The sequence below is a fragment of the Zalophus californianus genome, unplaced genomic scaffold, assembly GCF_009762305.2.
Source record: "Zalophus californianus isolate mZalCal1 unplaced genomic scaffold, mZalCal1.pri.v2 scaffold_45_ctg1, whole genome shotgun sequence".
NCBI classification, from domain to species: Eukaryota; Metazoa; Chordata; class Mammalia; order Carnivora; family Otariidae; genus Zalophus; species Zalophus californianus.
The window spans coordinates 35,877-42,590 of record NW_023365543.1 but is presented as its reverse complement, the minus strand read 5'-3'; the positions used below and the strand labels follow the sequence as shown (position 1 = coordinate 42,590).

Below are 6,714 nucleotides of genomic sequence, written 5' to 3'. Positions count from 1 at the left end.
TGTGCAGAACTCTTATACTGAATAATAATCGGACAGATCACTTTTAAATTGCACAAAAGGTTTATACAGTAATTCTGGAATAGAAAATCTAAGTCTGTCGCTTTCTCCTTCTTCTTAACATTGGTTTGATAATTCAAGATCATTTCCATTTCCATATAAACATTTGGATCAGCTTAGAAATACTTACTAAAATGTCTGCTGGAAGGTTGATTGGCATTGTATTAGATCTTTTGATCAATTTGGGAAGAATTGACCTCTAAACCATAATGAGTCTTCCAATCCACCACAAATTTTATCTCCCCATGTATTTAGTTCTTTAATTTTTGGAAGTAATGCTCTGTAGTTTTCAGTGTAATGTTCTGACACGTATTGTGTCTGATAAGACAATGCAATAGGAGAACTGGTCAAAAGACTTGAAGAAGAAATGCTTCACAAAAGAAGATACACAAATGGCCAAAAAGCACTTGAAAAGATGCTCCACTTGAAACCATTGAAAAGCATGAAGTTGAACATAAATCAAAAGGGATTCACTAATGTCTCTGCAAGGCTCCATCTTAAACTAAGTAACCTTTTCCTTCTCTTCTGCAAACCTCTGCTCCTCCCTTCTAAGCCTTTTGTTTCAGGAGCCTGGTACCACCCTAAAGACAGGATGAGGGAGGCTGACAGCATGCACACAATTTCTGTCAAAATAAAACACCCCCACGCCCCTTCCTCCAGGGGGAGGGGACTTACAGGTTTTGAGGGCCTTGACTTGTTCTAGCCCCCTGTGCCCCGGAAAGCAATAAAGCTATTGTTCCTCAATATTCCAAAATCGGTGTTCATCTTATATTTTGGCTCTGAAGCACAGAGGTCAGTTTTCGACGGCACACTCAGGCATTGGGAAGATAAAATAATACTACAGTGAGTTACCATTACACATCCATCCCCGTGGCTAAAATTACGAAGACCGAAAACATATGTGGTGAGGATGTAAAGTAACTAGACGCTTCATACACTTGTGCGAATGAAAATGGGCCCAACCACCGAGAAAAGCTGAACCACAAGTAAACATTTACCAATCACGTGAACGGCCATTCCTCTCCTAAGGATTTACACAATATGGCCACACAGCAAACTGCACATGAATATTCATCATAGCTTTATTCCCCATGGCCAAACCCAGGAAACTGCATAGATGGCCATGAATAGGTGAATGTACAGACCAAATATATCCATACAGAGGAATACTCCTTAGCAATGAAAAATTCTGAACTGGTGATCCATTAGTAATATGGATAGATATAAGAATCCTTAGGCTGCAGGAAGGAATGTAGGCATAAAAGAGTTCCATTTCCATAACGTGGTTAAAAATGCAAGCCGACTTTGATGCCAGTGGTTGCCTGGGGCTGAGGGTGAAGGCAGTGAGAGACTTCAATGGAACCACCCAAGGGAAGCTGTGAGGTAGAAGAAATGCCCTGTGTCCTGAATGGAGCAGTAGTTTCAATTGTATGTACATCTGTGAAAATGCATTTAGTTGTACAGTTTATCTTTTTTAATTTTTATTTGTTGAGAAAGCACTCACACTGCGTCCTCTCTCTCTTACCGTCCAAAGGAGGAGAAGAACGATCATCAGTGGCAATGGGCAGCTGTGGAAACAACACCTAAAACCACGTTCATGCTCAGGAGAGAACAATGTCCCTCCTCCTTGAGGTTTCAGGTCCTCTACACTTCAGAGAATATTCTCTAGTAACAAACTGTAGAAATGAACTGGAGGGTATTATGCTAAGTGAAATTAAGTCAATCAGAGAAAGACATGGATCCTATGACCTCACTGATAGGAGGAATTCTTAATCTCAGGAAACAAACAGGGTTGCTGGAGTGGTGGGGGTGGGAGGGATGGGGTGGCTGGGTGATGGGCATTGGGGAGGGTATGTGCTATGGTGAGCGCTGTGAATTGTGTAAGACTGATGAATCACAGACCTGTACCTCCGAAACAAATAATATATTATATGTTTAAAAAAACAGAGAGAGAGAGAAGCTAGTAGGAAGGGAAAAATGAAGGGGAGGAAATCGGAGGGGGAGATAAACCATGAGAGAAGATGGACTCTGAGAAACAAACTGAGGGTTCTAGAGGGGAGGGGGTGGGGGGATGGGTTACCTGGTGGTGGGTATTAAAGAGGGCACATTCTGCATGGAGCACTGGGTGTTATGCACAAACAATGAATCATGAAACACTACATCAAAAACTAATGATGTAATATATGTTGATTAACATAACAATAAAAAATTTAAAAAAATAATAAAAAAGAGAGAGAGAAGCTAGTAGGAAGGGAAAATGAAGGGGAGGAACTCAGAGGGGGAGACGAACCATGAGAGACGCACTCTGAGAAACAAACTGAGGGTTCTAGAGGGGAGGGGGTGGGGGGATGGGTTAGCCTGGTGATGGGTATTAAAGAGGGCAGCATTGAAGGGAGCACTGGCTGTTATAGGCAAACAATGAATCATGGACACTACATCAAAAACTAGTGATGTAATGTATGGTGATTAACATAACATAATAAAATAAAATTAAAAGAAAGAAAGAAAGAAATGATCTCTGAAAGTACAGGCTTAATTGTACACTTTAAAGGGATGCAGTCTACTGTACCTAAATTATATATCAGTAACATTCATGTAATAATCTACTATATTTCTCTATACTAGCAGTGAGCATTTAGAAAATGAAATTTTTTAAAAAAGGAAATGAAATTCAATAAACAGAGTGGAGATTCATGACGACCTTCATTAAGTGTATGAGAACACATGTAACAAAGATGCCTGAAAACTCTTGCTGAAATAAATTAAAGGATACTAAATAATTAGAAAAAAATATATCACATTCATGGACTAGACCACTCAAAATTGTTGGAACATCAAATCAGCTTTATTCTGATTCATACTGGAGAAGGCATTTTTGGGGCAAATTTACAAGCTAATTCTCAAATGTATTTGGAAATCAACATACCTAGAATAGCCAAGACAACCTTGAAGAATTAAATTGGAGAAATTTACTAAATTTTAAACCTCACCATAAAGCTACAGTAATTAAGGTGCTCTTAATGGTGTAAGTAAAACAATGTAAATATACCAATATGAGAGAGTAGAGAGTAAAAAAATTTCCTGATACGCATGTACATTTTTAAAATTTTATTTTAATTTTACTTCTTTTCAATTATTTTCTTTTTAAGTAATCTCTGCATCCCACATGGCGCTCAAACTCAAAAAAAAAAAAAAAAAGATGCGAGTTTACCTGAGCACTGATTAGTACAGCTGCATGGGACAGGCAATCTTACACAGGAGAGAGTGTCATGACAAAGGAATTTTGATATAGGGTTATATACCAAAATATATTTTTTACATAAAAAAGTGACAAATTTTTATACAAAAGACATTGTAGAAAGACACTGCATTTCCCGGTCTAAAATTTCTAGTACATGTAGGGCTGTATGGCTTTAATGTTATGGGAACAGGGAAGTGTCTTCCTTTTTCTTATCTTTTCCAGAATGCTCCTTTTGGGTTCTTTTCTTTCATAAAGCAGATGTCCAATGTGTGCTTGGGGTGAAATAGAGCCCATGCATTGAGGTTTTGTGGATTCATTTTGACCTTGGTAAATGTGAAAGCATCGCTTCCTTGGAGCCCAGGTGCAGGACCCACAAACATTAAAGGTGGACAATTGCCTTTATCAGTGCTACAGCGACCTCCTAAGTCTCTGGCTCCTAAGATCTAGGGGGGAACCTGTGCTGAAGAAGTGAAGAGGTGCTTCAGGGCACCACTTCCCCTGCCTGCCTGTTTCTCTCTCCTCAACCTCAGCTTCTATGTCACTGAACACCACTGTACACACCTACTGTGGACATCATCCATCATTGACCCATGACCTCGAACTGCCCATGTTTGCTTCCAGGAATACAACCACAGGTCAATGGCATGAGGTCAACTCAAAGAAATCTAGCAAGCCATGGTCCACCTTTTTAAAATTGTTTCAGATTTTTAAAAAATATTTCCAGTAGAGTTAACATACAGTGTTCCATGAGTTTCCAGTATATAACATGGTGATTGAACATTTCCACACATTGCCCAGTGCTCATTGCCACAAGTACACTTCTTAATCCCCATCACCTCACCCATCCCCCAAGCCCCCCTACCCTCCGGCAACCATCAGTTTGTTCTCTATAGTTAAGGGTCTCTTTCTTGGTTTGTCTCTCTCCCTTTTCTATTTCTTTGCTTACATGTTTTGTTTCTTAAATTCCACATAGGAGTGAGATCATGGGGTATTTATCTTTCTCTCACTGACTTATTTCACTTAGCAGAATACACTCTGGCTCCATCTGTGTCCTTGCAAATGGCAAGATTTCATTCTTTTTTTTGGCTGAATAATATTCCGTGGTATAAATAGATAGATAGTATAGATATGTGTGTATATATATATATATTATATATATATATATATATATACACACACACACACTACATTGTCTTTATTAGTTCATCTGTTGATGGACAGTCTGGGCTCTTTCCATAATTTGGCTATGCTGCTGTACAAAGGGCCCATGTATTCCTGCAAATTAGTGTTTCTGTATTTTGGGGATAAATATCCAGTGGTAGGATTAATGGATCTTAATCGTTCCTTTTTGAGGACCCTCCATACTGTTTTCCACAATGGCTACACCAGTTTGTATTCCCACCAATACTGTAAGAGGGTTCCTTTTCCTCCACATCCTTGCCCACACTTGTTGTTTCTTGTGTTTTTGATTTTAGCCATTCTGACAGGTGTGAGGTCATAGCTCGTTGGTTCTTTTATTCTATTTCCTGATTTTACCTATTTATTTGACAATGAAGGAGAGAGAGCACAAGTGGGGGGAGGTGGAGAGGGAGAAGCAGGCTCCCCACTGAGCAGGTAGCCCGATGTGGGACTAGATCCCAGGACCCCAAGGTCACCACCCGAGCCAAAGGCAGACGGGTAACGGACCGAGCCACCCAGGTGCCCTATCCAATTGTTTCGATTTGCTTTTTCCTGATGATGAGTGTTGTCGAGCATCTCTTCATGTGTCTGTTGGCCATCTGGATGTCTTCTTTGGAGTAATGTCTGTTCATTTCTTCTGCCTCTTTTTAAATTGGATTATTTGTGGCTTTTGGTGTTGAGTTGTATAAGCTCTTTATATATGTTGGATACTAACCATTCATTGGATATGTCATTGCAAATATCTTCTCCCCATTCAGTACGTTCCTTTCTACTTTGGTTGATTGTCATAAAATGGCTCTTTATCTCTCTTCTGTTAAATATGAGGGTGAACCAAATAAACACAACAACATGGCATCGAGGTTACACATAGTGGAGGAGTCTGGGACATAGGGATGTCAATATCAGTTTAATGAAAAGCCACAAATGGTGTCCCAGTAAGGCATAAGATGTCTCATAACATAGGTATACAGCCAGAAGAATATTGAGAGTCAGGACAAAACATTTTGAAAAATTAGTATTTTATTCACTTAGTTTAATACTCTGCCTCTTGCCCTGTCCTTTTTATGGATAGAGAAAAAAAATAAAGAAGACCCAAAGAGGAACATCATGACAGTCTGGAATCGGCAGTGTATGTGAGTGTATGTGAATGTATGAACATATATGAATACAAATAAGCCATTTTTCCAGCTCTGTCCACTGGAAATGCCTAAAAATAAACCAATTGCAATGAGAGCCCGAGGAGACACATTTTGATCTGGGAGTATGGTTTCCCAGGAAACAAAACCACAGATTCTTAGAGAAATGACCGAGACCAGGCCAGACGCAGCAAATCTTATACATGAGACACAAACACCTCATCATACTGATATTAGGAGAGTTCTCAAAACTATGAGGGTCTTATCAAAAGGATATGAAAGCCAACCTGAAATCACTTTTCACTGCTAAAAGAGAGGGATAAATGGAGCACTCATAAGTCCATAATACAGTGGTTTGAAACACTTCGATATGATTGAAGCCTTGCTTTCATATTAACACAGTAATAAAAGAAAATGAAGAGGAAAAGAAAGGAACTTACAGCTTCCCTTATAGAGATGCTAGGGGACCAGAGTTTTTCCTTACAAACTGTACCACCAGGTATATAGTATTGGGGGGGAAATTTCTCTTCCTGCAGGTGTTCATACAAGGCTTCTAGGATCCAAACCATGATGATGAAGTATCATCATTTTGCTCCACAGAATCAATGGATGGATGGGCCTTGAATATAAGGGGACCTGAGGTGCTTCCTGATGGAAGAGCACACAGCACTTGAGAGGAAGTCTTGCCAACATATCAAACCTGAAACTGATCAGTTTTCTACGTCTGCCAGGTCTGACACAGTAGTCGTTCCGATAATATTTGGAATGCAGTTAGGCAGGATCTCTTTCCTTAGAAGTGCATTTTAATTATATTCATTTACAGCTCCCTAAAATGTAAACTTAAAACCTGAAGAAACACAGACTATTTTCTATTAATCGCATCTTTATTACTCTGGGAGAATTCCGTTTCTCTTAATGTGAAGCATTAAGCGGCAAGATGCAAGATATTTTTGATTGTTGTGCACTTATACTTTTTACTTTTCAATGTTCCTGCCAGAAAATGTTAAATTCCATGTGTGGCTTGCATTTTCTTTGTAATAGCACTGTTCTCCATGAACAGTGGAGATTCCACCACGAAGTAAAGAGAAGTATGATGGACTG

At 39.3% G+C, this 6,714-nt stretch overlaps 1 non-coding gene across 1 annotated transcript; it reads right to left on the bottom strand.

Moving 5' to 3' along the window:
• Window positions 1-1,552: 1,552 nt before the first annotated feature.
• Window positions 1,553-1,764, bottom strand: LOC113935275. The gene has a single exon (XR_003524001.2). It is a non-coding gene; the product is annotated as a small nucleolar RNA U3 (small nucleolar RNA).
• Between the last annotated feature and the right edge of the window lie 4,950 nt (window positions 1,765-6,714).